At 42.1% G+C, this 20000-nt stretch overlaps 1 pseudogene; it reads left to right on the forward strand.

The window, feature by feature from the left end:
- The window catches only part of LOC145398514 (uncharacterized), a 110552-nt pseudogene that overhangs the window by 37460 nt on the left and 53092 nt on the right, over nucleotides 1–20000 (forward strand).

Consider the following 20000-nt stretch of genomic DNA (forward strand, 5'->3'; position numbering starts at 1 on the left):
AGCCACCAGGACCCCCCCTCCTCCTACGACCCCCAGCCCAGTGCCCAGACCAGCAGAACCTTACAACACCCTTAGTTTGGGCCCCCTGATGCAGAATGACCTGAAGCTGCTCCTGACCTGCGAGACGTCGAATAACAACCTGACGCTGCCCACTTCCCTGGTCGTGATGGTGGACATGAACCGTGAGTGTAAAGCTGGTCCATCCCGCCTTCGTCTGTCTGGCTCGTAAACTCAACTTTTACTGGGGCGTCAAAACCAGGGGGACATTTGGAACTTAAGGTGGACTGGAGCAATTATTTCTGCACACACACACACACACACACACACACACACACACACACACACACACACACACACACACACACACACACACACACAAACATTACCACTCCATACTTAACTGCACCTCAATTATCTCCTACTGACAAACCAAACACTGCCACACCACACACTGCCACCACCACATACTACCACACTGCACATCACCACACCACCACACCACACACTGCCACACTAGATCCAGTCAACAAAATCACCCACCACTCCTCCCCTCCCCAAATTCAACCCCTGGCCCTCCCCACTGGTCTGCCCTCCCGTTATCTATACAGTTCTCTCCCTAGATGCAATCTTTCAGCACACCATAATCCCTCCCCTCTCCATATATTTCCTCCCCTTAACTCTTTCACTACGAGCCTATAATATTTAGCTTGGGAGGGATTTCTGGGTAACGAGGATGATAGATTTATCCTCCATTAATCCCTTGACGTGCAACAAATCTCCTCCAGGTTGCATAAAAGAATCTGGAAGAAGAAGGTAATGAAAAAATTGATAGCAAGGGTTCATTTCTCCTCCATTAATTTCACCCCCAAACCCTCCCCTCCTCTCCTGGTCTCTTTCTCCTCAGTGCCGCCCCTGTGTTGTGATACGGCCCCCTCACCCCCCCTGAAGGCCGACAAGAACTACCAGGTTGTTTGTGAGGTCCGGGGATCGAGACCACCACCCTCTATTAAATGGTACAAAGGAGGCAGCAGAGTCCTTAAGGCTACGGAGACGGTGGGTAGCTATTATTACATTAGTAGTAGTAGTAGTAGTATTTTTTACTATTACTATTATTAATATTTATTATTATTATTATTATTATTATTTTCATTATTATTATGTTCACTACTACTACTACTACTACTAATGCTGCTGCTGCTGCTACTATTATTATTACTACTACCATTAATGCTATTATTATGACTAGGCCTCTTATTATGATTATGATTATTATTATTATTATTATTATTATTATTATTATTATTATTTCTTATTTTTATATACAGAGGGGTCCATATATAACTCTCCTCTTCCACTCCGCCTGGTGATTTCTAGTGTTTTGCGGGAACGGTTTGGTCAGCGTTATCAGTGTCTACCCTGCATCATAATTTCCTACTCCCACTGCCACACCTACGTCCGCACCAGCAGACTGAGCTGCCTCCAAAACATATATAACACCTTCAGGCGAATTTCTAGTGAAGTGGTATTTACGTATCACCATGGATTTTATATATATATATATATATATATATATATATATATATATATATATATATATATATATATATATATATATATAACTCTCTGACATAGTAATAAAGAAAACAAAGATGGATTTATTCAGATGATAGTGGGCCATAGGAGCCTGAGAGTGTTAATAGATGCACAGAAACTTGATTACTTTCTAGAATCACCTTAACAGAATCGTGAGAAATCTTGCCAACCTCCCATTTTTACTGGCGTGAGAAATAATACCAGTTGTCATCGTTATTGGCGTGAATAATATTGCCAACCTTCCTTTACTGAGAGGCTCGTAAAAGCTTCAGGAACATTTAGGAAAGTTATAACCTTGGTGAATGAATATATTTGTGAGCCATTTTAACTCTTCCCCTGTCATCAAAACGGCAGAGTGACCAAAAAGGAATAATTTCAGGCGGAAAAGATGGCGGACGGTTCAGGAATGCGTTGTTGTAGACCATGGGAGGGAATTTCAAACATATTTACGATCGATTAATTGTCGTAACTTGGATTTCTTTATGAAGGACGAACTAGAGATATGAGAAGATTTTGCAAGTACCTTTCCGTGTCCTTCCTGCAGAAAATAACCCTCGTAAGAATTGTTTTTTTTAGGATCAATTAGAGACTTGGAAACATTTTATACATGCCTTACCTTCTTCTTCTTGCAAATAAAAAGTCTTGAGAACGACAGGGGGCCAATCGGATATGTATTTTAGACGCCCACCTCTGGATGCAGTCTTTCAGTTCTGGTTCTACATCGCTAAATCAACTAAATTAAATTGTTAGCTAGGTCTGCAAGATTTGTGAGGCGCCGTTAAGAGTTTATAAGTATTGATATTATTCGCACGCTCACACGCACACACAAATACACACACACACACACACACACACACACACACACACACACACACACACACACACACACACACACACACACACACACACACACACACACACACACACACACACACACACACACACACACACACACACACACACACACGCACGCACGCGCGCGCGCGCAACTCTTTAAGAAGCGAAGGGTGTGCGATGGTGAAGAGGGAGGGCGCGGCGGAGGTCAAGAAAGGAGAAAAGAGTGAAGACAATTTTCTTAAGACACAGTAGTTTTCGGCGCTGACTGGACTAAGTTTACACGCAGACGATCTTTCCAACGAGCCGAGTTTAATAATGCCGAGACCTCCATACCGAAGGCGTCAGGGTGAGAAGGAGGAGGAGGAGAAGGAGGAGGAAGAGGAGGAGGGGCGAGAAAGAGATGCGTCTTGTGTCAATATTTAATAGGGCCTGTGGAATTAGAGAGAGAGAGAGAGAGAGAGAACTTAAATACCTTCCGTTATAATAATAAAGTCCTATACCCTTTTAACTTTAACTTGGCCTAAAATTGCCATCTCTTCATCTTGAATTCCCAGTCATAGCGAGAGATTAACAAGACGTGAAGCTAGTCACGAAGAAGTGTCATGAGGAATATGCAGAGCCATAGTATTGCCTTAATCTGGCACTGAGCTACGAGAAATAGGCTGCAAGAGGACGAAAATCTGGGCCAATTTAGTGGGAAAAAATCGTCAAATTATCTCTCAAATCCTTTCCTTTACTTCCTCAGCCTGTAATTACCATCTTTATGTGATAGCATTGTTTTTCTTATACCAGACGATTTCCTTCTGCGTGAGAGATTACCCAGGGAGTGGATGGATTAATAAAGGCTGTACCAAACCCCTCCAGGTTGTTAAGTCTCTCCTGAGCTAAATAAAACCGTCTGGTGATGGCAAAAGAAGGAACGGGAAGGAAAATTAGGGATTGATCTATTTTCGTAAACCTTTCGCATTCAAGACACCACGACCATCCCTTGTTCCTAGAAAAAAAAAAAAAAAATCCCTCGCGCAGAAATTAAAACAAACAATCGGTTCATCACATCATCCCCACTAATCCTTCTCACAAATTCTCCCCTGACACCCCATTAAAAATAATGATAATACTTCCCATCCCCCACAAAAAGAAATATATATATATATATATATATATATATATATATATATATATATATATATATATATATATATATATATATATATATCTGCATCACATCGTTCCCTAATAGCCATTTTTTTAAATTCTCCCACGGACATTCCATCAATTCAAGAACAACCCAGAGAAGAAAAATTAATTCCCTTCCCCAGAGAATAAAAACAAAAAAGGTCCCTGCAACAGGTCACCCCCAAGAGGCCTCCTCAAAAATTCCTCCCCTGTCACTTAACTCATTCATTTCCAGTTCATCACCACACCACCATCATCTCTCCCCCACCACCATCATCACTCCACCACCACCACCATCTCTCCCCCACCACCATCACCGTCTCCACTCCACCCCTACCCCGAAAAAAAGATCATTCTCTCCCACAGAAATAAACAAGACTTGGCACCACACTATTCCCCAGGGTTCTTTCTCCCCCACACACCCACCCTCCCACAACTTAGCCAATCCATACTCTAAACCCATTTTCCTCTCTCTCTCTCTCTCTCTCTCTCTCTCTCTCTCTCTCGACCAGCGGGCTTTTTCGCTCTTAAACTTCGGATCTTATGATTGAGTTTCGTCTGTTTGATACGCCGAGCAGCGAGCGTCCTTGTCATTCCCATTTCTGTTCAAGCCCGTAGGAGGAACCGTGTGTGTGTGTGTGTGTGTGTGTGTGTGTGTGTGTGTGTGTGTGTGTGTGTGTGTATAACTGATGAGTATTTGTATGTGATGGAAGGATACGCCTAATTTAAAACAGGGCTGAAAAGAATGTGTGTGTGTGTGTGTGTGTGTGTGTGTGTGTGTGTGTGTGTGTGTGTGTGTGTGTGTGTGTGTGTGTGTGTGTGTGTGTGTGTGTGTGAAGAATATGGAAAATTGCTCCAGGAATGGCAAGATGATGATGATGATGATGATGATGATGATGATCATGATCATGATAATAATAATAATAATAATAATAATAATAATAATAATGATAATAACAATAATAAAAAGATGCTAAAACTGAAAAGAGATGAAAGAAGGAACTGAGTAGAATGAATAACGAAGAAAAAAAAAGAGGAAAAAAGTAGGAAGGAAAAACGGAGAGAAAGGGAGCGAGGTAGGGAGGGGAGGGAGGGAAAAAACGCACACACACACAGCAGCAGCAGCAGAGATATATGGTGAGGGGATTATTGAGAATTAGGGAAGATTGATGTGGGTGATCTCGGAGTTCTTTATAAGTTTCCCCTCTTTCCTGCCCCGGATCTCGTTCTCCTTGTTATTAAATTATTGGTGTGCTTCAACTCTTGCTCGTCTTCTCTCTCTCTCTCTCTCTCTCTCTCTCTCTCTCTCTCTCACACACACACACACACACATCGTTTCCTTTCACCTTCGTCTCTCCTCTTCCTATTTTTCGGTCTTTCCTTTCCTCCCTCCTCTACTTGCTAACGTAACCCCAATATTAAAAGAAGGTAACAAAGCGCAGCCAGAAAACTACCGCCCAATTAGTTTAACATCGGTGATTTGCAAATTGCTTGAAACTATTCTCAGAGATAAGTCTGTGAAACACTTAGAATCAAACAATCACATTAAAGGTTCTCAACATGGTTCTCGTAATAATCGCTCTTGCCTCATGAATCTGCTGGACTTTTTCAATGATATACTGAGCATGTATGACGACACTAAATCTGTCGATGTTGTGTACCTTGATTTTCAAAAGGCTTTTGACAAAGTTCCACACAAAAGACTCCTTCAGAAGCTAGAAGCACATGGTGTCAGCGGCAGTGTTCTCAGGTGGGTAGAAGATTGGCTCACAGGACGAAAGCAAAGCACTGTAACAAATGGAAAAGAGTCAGACTGGATAAACGTTACAAGTGGAGTGTCGCAGGGTTCATTGTTAGGTCCTATTCTTTTCTTAATACTGTATATATAAATGATATTGATGAAGGATTATGTTGTAAAATTTCAAATTTTGCTGACGATACTAAAATAGGTAACAGAGCAGATACAGCACTGCAAAGGCTGGCAATTCAGAGAGATCTTGATCGACTGTTCAACTGGGCCCAAGTTTGGCAAATGGATTTCAATATTAATAAATGCAAAGTGCTAAACATTGGCAGTTAAAATGTAAGAGCTAGTTATGGCATGAATAATGTCCAACTTTTTTTCTTTATGCTAGGAAGATGAAACCAAAGGCCACGAGCCCGCAATTATTGCTACTTCCAAGAGAAGAACAAAATACAAGAGAGAGCCAAATTCAAGATCTGATCATTTCGCGTTGCCTGGAAACACTACGTTTGAAAGACTGGAGATCATAGGACGCAGAAAATACAGACAGGGAGACAGTTCCAGAGTTGACCTGTTGCATAAATGAAGGACTGGGAGTAACGGTTAACTCTTGCATTAGAGAGTTGGACAGAAAAGGGATGAGAGTTTGCTGCTTGACGGGTGCTAGCGCCCATCATAGAGGTGGAGGAATGCAAGCAGACAGTTCAGAGGAGCAGCGGCCACTGATGTAGCGATAGAAAAGAGATAAAGATGCAACAGTGCTGCGAAGAGACAGAGGTTGAAGGGAGCCAGTAAGAGGAGGAGAGTTAATGAGACGAAAAGCCTTTGACTCCACCCTATTGAGAAGAGCTGTATATGGAGAACCTCCCCAGACATGCGAGTTGTACTCCACACAGGGACTGATAAAACTCGTGTATAGAGTCAACAATTGTGCAGGGGTAAAAAAGGAACGGAGTCGGCTTAGCACACCTAAAATCTTGGAAGCAGATTTTACAAGAGATGTAATATGATCTTTCCAAGATAAGTCCCGAGTGAATGAAACCCCAAGCATGTTCAAGGATGACGCAGGATTAAGCTGAGTATTATTAAACATTAGTGGGCACACCTGTGGATGATTCTGTAGGGATGATAGGTGTAAGAACTGAGTCTTTGATGCATTAAAACAACCAGATTATGTTTACCCCAGTCAGAGATACGAGCCAAGTCAGACATTAGGTGTGCCTTAGCCTCATCCCTTGTTTGTTAAGGTAACTGCTGAGATGGACGTTGTGGGAACCGAATGGAAAGGTGAAGGGTGGAGTCATCAGTGTACGAGTGGATAGGGTTAGATGTACAGCTTAGAAGGTCACTGATGAATAAAAGGAAGAGAGTTGGTGATAGGACAGAGCCCTGAGGAACACAACTGTTGATAGATCTAGGAGAAGAACGATGGCCGTCTAAAACAGCGGCTATAGGACGACCAGAAAGGATAGGGTAAACCTTGAAAAAGACTTAGGAGTTATAATAACAAACGATCTGAAACCAAGCAAACAATGCACAGAAGCTGTGCAAAAAGCCAATAAATTGATTGGATTCATAGGTTGGGCATTTGAATATGAATCTGATAATATTGTGCTAACTTTGTATAATTCCTTAGTAGGTCCCCACTTGGAATATTGCATTCAGTTTTGGTCACCGTATTATAAAAAGGATATGGAAAAGTTTGAAAGAATGCAGCGAAGGATGACAAAGATGACACCTAGACTGAAAAATAAACCATGTGAGGAACGTTTAGAAGCCCTGAATCTATTTACCCTAACCAAACGGAGGTTAAGAGGAAATCTAATTCAAGTATTCAAAATAGTCAAAGGACATGATAACATGGCTGTTGATAAATACTTCACAGTTGACCACTCGAATTATACTAGAGGCGATGGGCATAAAATAATTGGCAAACGATTCCAGTCACATGAAGCTAAGCATTTCTTCTTCAACAGAGTTGTAAATGTATGGAATAAATTGCCCTCCAATGTAGTAAATTCTGATACAGTACTGACCTTTAAAGTTCGCCTGGATGACTATTTGTCGTCTAACCCCCAGCTTAATATGCTTACTCCTGAATAAAACACTTGTGTATAATTTTGTATTTTATTTTATTTTATTTTTTTTAGAGCCTAGATCAATTTATTAAATGCAAATATAGTATATGCACAGACTAGGATATGCACAGATAGCCCTAAGTTAAAGGTCACTACTCATACTTTCGACCTGTGATGGGCTGTGGATCACTGAGGGTCCCTGTTAGTCAATTGGCCACCACGGGGATTTTTTTAATGTACCAGGGATCACTGCTTCAGGAGGTGACTTGTGTGCTTGTCCAGCATGGGAAAGTTCCTAGTCTCAGTGAAATGAATGGAGCTGGGGCCTGATTGACTGTTGCCTACCTTAATAGCGCCAGGCAAGGCTGCCGCAACACCCTTGAACATCCACACTGTGCACAGTGCAATTTCCACGCTGTGTCCGCAGACGCCCCGTTAACTCAACGTACCCGTACATGGTGTCATGCATTATTTATTTATTCGATCATATATTTTACTTTACTACACTCTTTTTCAGGTTATTCATACTGGTAGCTTATAGATAAAGTATTATAGAATGTAACTTTTCCTTTTCAGCCTTTCCTATGAAATTTCCATGTCAGTTTTTCCATGCTGCGTGGTGGTTTTTCTCACTTTTTCTTACCAGTTTTAACTGGAGGGTTTGGAGGGGGGGGGGGAGCCCTTTTGCTGTATTATCCTTATCCTTCAGCATGTAGAGTTAGATCTCGTAGTCATAGTCTACTCAGTAACAAACAGCCTCGAAAGGACCATAAGGTCTTTTGTTGTTTGCTTTCCTTTGTACTCCTTTGTACTTCTTCTTACCTCTTTTGCCGTCACTCCTATTTCCTCTCCCTCACAACTGCCTTCCTCTCTCTCTCTCTCTCTCTCTCTCTCTCTCTCTCTCTCTGACCTACTTCACATTTTTCCCACTCTCGACGCCAATTGTATTTTCACGTTTTTTTTCTCCCCCCTCCACCCGACAACCCGTCCTTCTCTACCCTTTTCCTCCTACATTTCTTCCCTCCACCTCTCCTTTCCTCCTCTCTCCACATTCCTACCCTACGATTCCTCCCTCCACCCTCCCATCCATCCTTCCCCACTCTTTCCTCTCTTATCCATTCTTCCTCCCTCTTCCTCCCCACATTCCCTCCTGCCCTACTCTCTCCTCTCCTCTCCTTGCGCTCCTCCCTCCTTCCCCTCACCTTCCCTCCATTCCTCCTCCTTCTCCCTCCAATCTTCCTCCATTCCTTCTCCTTCTCCCTCCAATCTTCCTCCATTCCCTCCCCTTCTCCCCCCAATCTTCCTTCATTCCCTCCCCTTCTCCCTCCAATCTTCCTCCATTCCCTCCCCTTCTCCCTCCAATCTTCCTCCATTCCCCCGCCTTCTCCCTCCAGCCTCCCTCCATTCCCTCCCGTTCTCTCTCCAGTCTTCCTCCATTCCCTCCCCTTCTCACTCCAGTCTTCCTCCATTCCCTTCCCTTCTCCCTCCAATCTTCCTCCATTCCCTCCCGTTCTCCCTCCAGTCTTCCTCCATTTCCTCCAAGCTTCCTCATTTCCCTCCCCTTCTCCCTCCAATCTCCCTCCTGCCTCACCCTTCATCTCCCCACACACAGACGTCGAGTGATGGCAATGTTACAAGTAGCACCCAAGCTCTCACCCCTCCCCTGCGGACGACGGGACTTATCTCAGGTGCCAGGCTGAGACTTCAGCTGCCAACCACGTTGTTATGGAGAAGGTGTGGGCCCTCTCTGTCCACTGTAAGTACCTGTGTTAGTACTGTTTGTAAGTACCACCTGCAGCCTTGTAAGTAGGTCCTTGAATCTTGTAAGTCCTTGAACCTTTTAAGTACCATGTTGAACCTCGTAAGTACGGCTGTGAGACTTGTAAATGCCACTTTGACCTTCTAAGTCCGTCCTTAAACCTTGCATTACCTAGAACCTTGTAAGTACGTCCTTTTATTTATCACCTAGAACCTTCTAAGCAGCTACGTCCTTGTATCACTTTAAATCATTTAAGTAACCCTTGTATCTCATAAGGTAACTCTGATGCCTTCTTAAAACACTCTCTCTTCTTCCTTCCAGTCTTTGTCTTGAGATTATTTGAGGTGGGTGAAGGAGGAGAGATGGGGTAATATTCTCCCTGGTACTTAACACACATATATAAAGCGTAACAGCAATAAAACTTAACACACACCACATATATACCACACATCACCATCATCATCAATTTCATCATCATTAACATTTTTCTTTCTTTAGCTAGGAACTGGGTGAGGATTGTAGCGAAGACACAAATTCCATGGTTATTATGTAGTATAGACGCTCACTGTTTCACAAACACACATACACACTCACACATTCTCTCTCTCTCTCTCTCTCTCTCTCTCTCTCTCTCTCTCTCTTTCTCAAAGAAATCCAATCAGTACTTTGGCATTGCTCTCTCTGTGGGTGATTAATTTTTCATTACCTAGTTACCTAATCCCTTTTCACTCTAACTTGGCCTAAAATTACCATCTCCTCATTGTATCAGCTGGTTGGAATCCCACAGCTGATTACCAATATTATGTATCAGCTTAGGCGTGACTGCACTGTTCCAAGCAGGTTATCAAGATGTAATGTTCCGCCTGGCCGAAGTCACTTTCAGCTGACACTCTCCACCATTGTCTCTCTCACACACAGGAGATTGTGTGAATCGGTGTAGATCCTGTTGAAGGAATGGTAGGTAGCGGGTGCAGGTGACAGAAAACTGAGCAGATTTATCTCACTTTATTGGCCACAGTAAGATACAACTGCGACACAGAGAGAACTCAGAGTAATATATCCCTCTCGTTTGAATGATAAGTGCGTGCTGCCTCACATCTGCCGCGCTCTCCACTGGATGTGGTCAGATCAGCATAAAAGTGAGGTGCCAATCCTCAGACACTCTGGGGTTTATACAAGAGTAGAAGTACTTTACAACTCTACCATGCACATTATGCACCTCAATAAAGTAGCACTGATTACATTAAAATATACCAACAGGGTAAATGTTCCCCCAAGACTTTAAACATAATAATACACAATTCATATTTCTCTATCGCATTCCCTTTACCCTCATATTTACGCCGGAGAAGTGCAGACTTTCGCAGGTCTAGCGCTCATTTTATTCCCACACCACACTTACACTAAAGTGGTATTTGGATTCTTATCTCAACACCACAACACATTTTCTCTAAATATGAATAATATAATGTGTACAGCAGCGAGAGACATGCTCCAATGTGGAAAAAAAATGTCAGACACTAGAACATCATCTACAAGAGGTTAGAGCTAGAATATGGTGCTAGTCACGAAGAAGTGCTATGGAAAGGATACAGAACCATGGTATTGTTTCTGCCACTGAGCTATACGAAATAAGCTGCAAAGGGACGAAGATCTGGGACAAGTTAAGGTAAAGGACGTATATATAACACACAATCATCACTTCTCGTTCATATTAATTTGTTCACCTTGTTCATTTTGTTCAGTTTCGGGTGACTGTATTTATCTGTCTATTTACCTATTAATTTATTTTTGTTACGTGTGCAATCAGATAATAATGTATGCTGATTTATGAACAGAAATATGCAGTATATGTGTGGTATTCTCTCTCTCTCTCTCTCTCTCTCTCTCTCTCTCTCTCTCTCTCTCACACACACACACACACACTCACATTAACGCATGTCACGTCCACAATTGCTATTACTCTTTGCAAACTTCTCACACGCGTTTACACAGAGACAAATATCCTGACATTCTCTTAATTTTGGTGTAAGGCATATTTACACGCACACGTACACACATAAATAACTACACACACACACATACGCACATGCAATAAACAAAGAAAAAAACAACACACACAAGCATGCAATATCAAGTCATCAAAATTTAAACACACACACACACACACACACACACACACACACACACACACACAAACTTTTCCTAGACACAAATGTGCTCTTTCCTCTCTCTCTCTCTCTCTCTCTCTCTCTCTCTCTCTCTCTCTCTCTCTCTCTCTCTCTCTCTCTCTCTCTCTCAGGCCTTCTAATTTTGCCTGATCGTACGTTTCAGTTCGTGTCAAAAGTTTCTGAAATAAAGGACAAGTGAGGATGGTTTCATTTAAGGTCGTTAGTTTCTTTTTATTTTCGTTTATTTTGTTCAGTAAATTTTTGCCTCGTGTGGATTTGAGAAGTTTTCTGTTTTTTTTCCTACTTCTCTGTTTTGTCAGTCTTTCTCTTACCTACACACACACACACACACACACACACACACACACACACACACACACACACACACATATACTGTCCCATATTCTCTCTTTTTGTCTGTCTGTCTGTCTGCCTGTCACATACACACACACATTCTCTCTCTCCCTCTCTCTCTCTCTGCCACACACACACACTATCACCACCTCACCTCGTTCCATAAAAGACACTCTCCTTCATAATGCTTCATTCCTCCTATCGCACCACCTCCAGCCATCACTTATCATTCTCTCACCTTTAAGATGCACTCCCCCCAACCCCACTCACTTGCTCCTCCTCCTCTTCCCCCAACCCCACTCACTTCCTCCTCCTCCTCTTCCCCCAACCCCACTCACTTCCTCCTCCTCCTCTTCCCCCAACCCCACTCACTTGCTCCTCCTCCTCCAACCCCACTCACTTTCTCCTCCTCCTTCTCTTCTAAGTAATTTCTCTTTTTCGTAAATGCCTTTCTTTTTCGTTATCAACATTCACCGATTCTCCATTTTTTCTCTCCATTAAATTCCTGGTTTTCTTATTATCTCTTAATTAATTTTACTATATACTATTATTTTTATTTCTCTCATTTCCTCTCTTTTTTGTCCATTCTCTCATTTTTTTTCTTTTTCACTGCACTAACTCGTGTCTCATTCATTTCTTTTTTTGACTCCCTTCTCTCTTGACTTTTTTACATTTTCATATCCGTCATTTCCACTTAAAATACAGACTCATTTTTTATCATTGCCCTTCATCTATTCTTCGTTTCTTCCTCTATCAGTAATTCACCATTTTTCACTGTGCTTCATCTGTTTTTCACTTCCTCATCAGCCACTAAAATTCCATCTCCTATATAAGCGATTCGCCTTAATTTCTGTCCATTTCCTTCGTCTCTCTCTCTCTCTCTCTCTCTCTCTCTCTCTCTCTCTTCGTTCATCACTTCTTATTTTATTCTGAGTTAATCCTCACACGCCCTCAGCGATCTCCCCCCCCCTCTCTCTCTCTCTCTCTCTCTCTCTCTCTCTCTTCGTACATCACCTCTTCTTTTAATCTGAGTAAATCCTCACACGCCCTAAGCGATCTCTCTCTCTCTCTCTCTCTCTCTCTCTCCCTTCGTTCATCACCTCTTCTTTTAATCTGAGTTAATCCTCACACGCCCTCAGCGATCTCTCTCTCTCTCTCTCTCTCTCTCTCTCTCTCTCTCTCTCTCTCTCTCTCCCTTCGTTCATCACCTCTTCTTTTAATCTGAGTTAATCCTCACACGCCCTCAGCGATCTCTCTCTCTCCCTCTCTCTCTCTCTCTCTCTCATTTCCTTCACTCGTACCTATCATCTTGCCTCTTTACAGTTCCTTTCTCATTACTCCTCGTTTACTTTTCTCTCTCCTCTCTTCCTCTTTCTCTCTCCACATCTATCTTACTTCTCTCCCTCACCACCAAACTTGCCCCCATCTTTCTCCATATCTAGACTGCCTCTGACAGCAAGGGATCTGTTCTACCCACTCACCTCCTTTCTTTCCTTCCATCTCACAATTTTAACCTCTCTTCCATTACTTTCACCTCTCTCTATATATATATTTCTCTCTCTCTCTCTCTCTCTCTCTCTCTCTCTCTCTCTCTCTCTCTCTAGCTCAACCCCTTAATCCCTTCTTGACCTCTTCTTTCCTCCCGTTTTCTTTTAAGCTTCAAACTCATCTACCTCCCTTCTAATCTTCTCTCTCTCTCTCTCTCTCTCTCTCTCTCTCTCTCTCTCTCTCTCTCTCTCTCTCTCTCTCCCCAGATCTCACTTTCCTTCAGCTTCACCTCTGCAATCCCTTAAGATATTTCCTCTCCCAAAGCCTTTCAATTTTTATTCTTTTCCCTAATTTTTATTATGTCAGACATATTAAGATAAAAGGTTAATACTTTTTGACTTAAGACTGGCGTAAGTTACAAGGGGATGTATTTTAAGGATAAGACATTTTCAGCAGTCTTGATATGGCAACCAGACAACATTGGTGCCTTCCTCCTAGGTCACACTTCAAGGTAGAATTTTTTCTTCCAAATATCCTTCCAGTTCCAGCCGCGCCTACTTCTCTCTCTACCTGCTCTTTCCAGACCTGCCAACAGCCATCGCCAGCTTAGGGTCTTCGCTTGATTTTGACAACATCTTACGTTCCTTCCCTCTAAGTCACACTCCTTAGAAGAATTTTCCTTCCAAACATCCTTCCAGTTCCAGCCTCACCTACTTCTCTCCCTACTTCCTCTTTCCAGACCTGCCAACAGCCCTCACCAGCCTCGGGTCTTCGCTGGATTCTGACATCTTACGTTCCTTCCGTCTCAGTCACACTGCTTGGTAAATTTTTCCTTCCAGTTATCCTTCCAGCGCCAGCCTCACCTACTTCTCTCTTAATCTTTCTTTCCGGACCTGCCCACAGCCCTCGCCAGCTTCGGGTCTTCGCTGGAGTCTGACAACATTTGGGTAATTACCCTCCTTGGTAGACTTTTTCCCTCCACATACCCTTCCAGTTCCAGCCTCACCTACCTCTCCCTCTCCCTCCGCCTTCCAGACCTGCCCACAACCCTTGCCAGCTTTGGGTCTTCGCTGGATCCTGACAACATCTTACGTCCTGTCTCTCTAAGTTACACTCCTCGGTAGACATTTTCCTTCCAAATATCCTTCCAGTTCCAGCCTCACCTACGTCTCTCTCTTATCCTCTCTCCAGACCTTCCAACAGCCCTCGCCAGCTTCGGGTCGTCGCTGGATTCTGACGACATCAAGGAAGGGGATGATGTCTACTTTGAGTGCTCCATCAAGGCGAATCCCAAAGTCTCGTAAGTCACGTGGAGGCATAATGTAAGGTGATGGGTAGTGGCCGATAGATAGATGGATTAACAGATAGATAGATTAGACAGAGAGACAGCATGATAGACAGATACAGATAGATGGATATAAATAAAAATACATGATAGACTGATAAGACAGATAGATATTCCAACAGTGGAAAGATAATGGTAAACACAGATACAGAGATACAGACTGATGATACATGACAGACAGACTGATAGATGGATAGAGAGATGGATAATAGATAGGTGTGTGTGTGTGTGTGTGTGTGTGTGTGTGTGAGAGAGAGAGAGAGAGAGAGAGAGAGAGAGAGAGAGAGAGAGAGAGAGAGAGAGAGAGAGAGAGAGAGAGATGAAAGCGAAGAAGACTAGAATGAAGAAATGGAAAAGAAGTATAAATAAAAAAAGAAGAGAAAGAAGGAACCAAAGGCAGATGAAAAAATATACAGAAGGAAACACAGTCTGAGACAAAAGTTCGCTCAATATTTCACCACTTCTTTTGAGTTTGCTCTAAATATTCCTAATGTGAGAGAGGCTTGCTATGTTTCTCTGCTCATGGATCTTTATTTTTAATCGAACAATAAGGAAAGTGACGGACATGAAGGTAAGAAGGAGACGCAGTGGAGTACCTGGAATGAAGACAGGAGGAAATACAAAAGGAAAATGGATAAATGAAGTGGATGGAAAATGAAGAACGCCGCTTTACATCCAAGATATTCCGGTAATGATTGGAGTAAAAAAAAAAGGAGAAAGAGAAAGAAAGGAAGAAAATGAAAAGCTAAAATGGTCTGAAATAGGACTCAGGTATCGGACTTACAGATTACAATTAATTTAGGTGACGAAATAAAGACAGAAATTAATAAAAGAAAAAAGTAAACAAATAAATAAATAAACAGTCTAGAATGGGAGGACTCAGGTATTGGACTTACTATGAATTTATTTGACGAGTCAGGTTTGCAACAATTCAACGGAGATTCAGGTTGCATTACTCTGTTGCATAGCTTCAATACTGAAATGGACGAAACGCAGTATTTTGGAAACTGAGCAAGATAGTTTCGGGATTTCAGTGGTATATTGAAAGTGTGTGTGTGTGTGTGTGTGTGTGTGTGTGTGTGTGTGTGTGTGTGTGTGTGTGTGTGTGTGTGTGTAGATACCAGTGGCAGTGTTGGAATATTCTGTTTCCTCTCACATATTTATCAAGAACATCTCAATACTGTCTCAGAAACTCCTTAGATATCCTGTAACTACTCTTCTCACGTCACTCCCGAAATCTAGAATGCACTAAGAAAAACCATAACAACCAAACCCCTAATCTATGTAACTCCACAACCAAATAATTCACTCGCTAACTACTTCAAACTCCTTCCATCTCCACAGAATTCTTCCTCTCATTATCTGACCAAGCCTTTCCCTAACACTGTCCTCAGAACCTCCATCACTACTCTCAACTAACTTCCAGCTCCCCCCCTCTCCCTTCCAGAACGCGGTGCTGGAACACAACATTACTGGGGGCGTCATAGTCAGCAACCAGAGCCTAGTGCTGCAGGTGGTCACCAGTGGGCAGGCTGGGCGCTACTCCTGCCACGCACATAATCCAGTGGGGGACGCGGCTTCCAACACACAGAGGCTCGATGTCAAGTGTGAGTGTCGGGGTGTTTTCTTTGGCTGCCTCTGACTTCTTACCTCACCTCACTTAACCTAGTCAAGGGCATTTTATCGAACCAGCTCAGACTGGCTGTTAACCCATCACAATCCATAGTCCGATAAGGAGGATGGACATTGGCGCTAGGGGAAATCCCAGAGTTTGGACCTATCACCTTTGTGACTATGAGCCCGTATGTGGAGGGTGGTGCGTACCCTTCCTAAATACACTAAGCATCTTCCTAGCCCTTTTCTTCTGCCTCTAACAACTATCTTTCTTTAGAGCTATTTTCCTTTCTCATTGTCTCTCTTTCTCCCAGTAGGCGGAGGGCGAGGAATGAGCCATGAAATATGATGCTGTATGTGGCTTGTGTTTACCTTTTATTTCTCTCTCTCTCTCTCTCTCTCTCTCTCTCTCTCTCTCTCTCTCTCATTAAGGTGTTGTAAGTCCTGTAGTGGCAGTAAAGTCTTCGTATTTATGACATGAAATCCCACTGTGTTATTGGTTCCATTTCTCCTGTCAATTTCACCTCTCTCTCTCTCTCTCTCTCTCTCTCTCTCTCTCTCTCTCTCTCCCCTCCAACTACCCCACCCACTCGTATCTCTCCAACTTTCCTTTTTGTTACCTCTCTCTCTCTCTCTCTCTCTCTCTCTCTCTCTCCCCTCCAACTACCCCACTCACCCGTATCTCTCCAACTTTCCTTTTTGTTACCCCCCCTCTCTCTCTCTCTCTCTCTCTCTCTCTCTCTCTCTCTCTCTCTCTCTCTCTCTCTCTCTCTCTCTCTCTCTCTCTCTCTCTCTCTCTGGGTTCCTCTATCTCCACTGTCTCTTGATCTCTTTCCAAGTCTTGTCATATTGTCTTATCTCCTCTTCTTTCTTGATTCGTTTTGGCTTCTTATGTTCCAACTTTTTCCTTTCTTCTCCATCCTCGTCTTCTTCCTCTCCTTCTTTTCTTCTTCGTCTTCTTCTTCTCCTTCTTCTTTTTCTTCACAGTTCGTCTTTTTTTGTCTTAATATTTTCTTTGTGTTTTTCTTCAGTATTACTTTCTAACTCTGTCATCATTATTATCATCATCATCATCATCATCATCATCATCACATCTTAGTTCTTTGTATTTTCTCATTACTGACCTCTGACGGTGGGTCCCTTCTCTCTCTCTCTCTCTCTCTCTCTCTCTCTCTCTCTCTCTCTCTCTCTCTCAAATTTATAAAGATACCCTGCCGCAGAAGGCATCAGTTTTATTTATTTCCTTCTAATACTTTTTCTTCTTCTTCCTTCTAAATTTTCTTTGTCTTCTATTCTTTCTTTCCTCCTTTGCTCTCTTCTTCTTCTTCACCCTATCGTTATCTCCCTTCTCCTGCCATTCTGATTCCTGTCTTATCAATCGCCCATTACTCTCTCTCTCTCTCTCTTCCACTTTTCTTATTCAGTATCTTTTATTCCAATGTTGCAATCTCGTTTCCCCATCCTGTTCCTCTCCTCCTTCTTCTCGTATTTCATGCTCCTCACATCCTCCTCCTTTCTCTCTCTCCCCTTCTTTCTCCTCTCCCCTCTCCTATTCTTCCTCCACTCCTCTCTCCCTTTCCTACTTTCCCTTCTCTCTCTTTCCTCCCTCCCCTCCTCTCACCCCTCTCGCCCTCTCCCCTTATCTCCTTTCCTCCTCTAACACATTCCCTTTTTTTTCCTTTCTCCCTTACATCCCTCCCACATTTTCCTCTCATTCTCACCATCCCTTTCCCCTCTCCCACTCACTTTTCTCTCTATTTGTACCTCTTTACAGCTTATTTCACGTAGCTCAGTGACAGAAAAATACAATGCAGCGGCTCTACATAATCCTCTCCACTGCACTTTTCCGAACCAGCGTCCAGTTCTGTTGTTAATCTACTGTTACAGTTCTGTATTCAAGATGGAGGGATGGCAGTTTTAGGCCACGTTAGAGTAAAAAGCGTATATGTAATTTTACTCTATAAGGTGAAGCATTGTCTACCTGTTTCCTAGTTTCATAAGTGTTTTAAAATTGGACCGAAACTTACAGCTCAAAATTAATTGAAAAAAATGAAACTTTAGACTGATCGGCACTTGATCTTCTAGACCGGTTGGAACCTGAAATTCGTAGGTAAAAATAAAGGTCAGAGGTCAAGGTCACGGGTCTAGCCTCTTGAAAAAAAAATATGTGGCAGGTTCACGTCAAAGTTAGAAGTGTTTTGAAAAAAAAAAGTCAGAGGTCAAAATTACAATTATTAGCTCCTTGAAAAATTTGCAAAAAATAAAAAATCATGGTCAAGATGAGTCGCAAGCGTCTTCTGAGCAAAAACAGAAAGGTCAGGGGTCAAGGCTGCAATTTTCTAAGAGTCCTGAAGAAGTTCCTAAAGAAAGGTCAGAGGTCAAAATGAAAAATTCTCTCGAGTCTTGACAGCCTTGAAAGCAAAAGGTCATACGTCAAGATCGAAGTCGTTTACATCTGCAAAGCTAGTCGAGAAAGGCCAAGGGTTAAGGACACAGTCCTTAGCGTCTTCAAAGCTAAAAAAGAAAGGTCAAAGCTCAGGTCATAATCCGGTCACAGTCCTTACCGTCTTGACAACTAAAACAGAAGGGTCATGGGTTGTCTTGAAAGTTGAAACAGAAAGGTCATGGGTTGTCTTGAAAGTTAAAACAGAAAGGTCATGGGTTGTCTTGAAAGTTAAAACAGAAAGGTCATGGGTTGTCCTGAAAACTAAAACACAAAGGTCATGGGTCGTCTTGAAAGCTAGAACAGAAAGGTCATGGGTTGTCTTGAAAGCTAGAACAGAAAGGTCATGGGTCGTCTTGAAAGCTAAAACAGAAGGGTCATGCATTGTCTTGAAAGCTAAAACAGAAAGGTCATGGGTTGTCTTGACAGGTAAAACAGAAAGGTCATGGGTCGTCTTGACAACTAAAACAGAAAGGTCATGGGTCAGGTCACATTCCATAGCTTCTTCATAGCTTAAAAAAAAAAAAAATAACAAAGCTCAGGGGTCTAGATCAGTCCTTAGCGTCTTGAAAGCTAAAAGAGAAAGGTCACAAATCTATACGTCTTCAAAGCTTAAACAGAAAGGTCAAAGGTCAGGTCATAGTCCCCCGGTGTCTTTAACCGCGGCCAGTCTCGTGTCTTACTAGGTTACTTAAGGAGCTAGAGTTTTCCTTAATTAAACCTGCTGTGTCTCTTAAGGAACACTGAAGGAGGAAGTCAGGAGCGCTTCTTTGTCTTCAGGTTAATTTGGGGATATTTCTGTGTCCTTTCTCATCTCTCTCTCTCTCTCTCTCTCTCTCTCTCATATTTATCTTGATCTTTTATCACTTTCCTTCGCTTCATCATCTTTTTCTTATCATTTCTCGTTTTATATATATATATATATATATATATATATATATATATATATATATATATATATATATATATATACATATATATATATATATATATATATATATATATATATATATATATATATATATATATATATATATATATATATATATACATATATATATATATATATATATATATATATATATATATATATATATATATATATATATATATTCTCTCTCTCTCTTTCTCTCTCTCTCCCCTCTTCTTCTTACTTTCCTTTCTCTTGTATTTACCTTTTTCTTCCTCCGTTTTCTTCCTTCGTTACTTCCAACTTCTCATCCATCATCTTTCTCTCTCTCATTTATCTCCATCTCTCCGTCTCTCTCTTTTTTCTCCTCTCATTTTCTCCTTTATCTCTTCCTGTCTCTCCCACCTTCCTCCCTCCTTTCCTCCTCTCTTATCATCTCGACAGTTTCCCTCCATATCCTTCTTTCCTTCTCTTCCTCCCTCTCCTCG

This window comes from Coenobita brevimanus, chromosome 5 (genome assembly GCF_032717465.1).
Source record: "Coenobita brevimanus isolate Jiangsu-jjx chromosome 5, ASM3271746v2, whole genome shotgun sequence".
Lineage (NCBI taxonomy): Eukaryota > Metazoa > Arthropoda > Malacostraca > Decapoda > Coenobitidae > Coenobita > Coenobita brevimanus.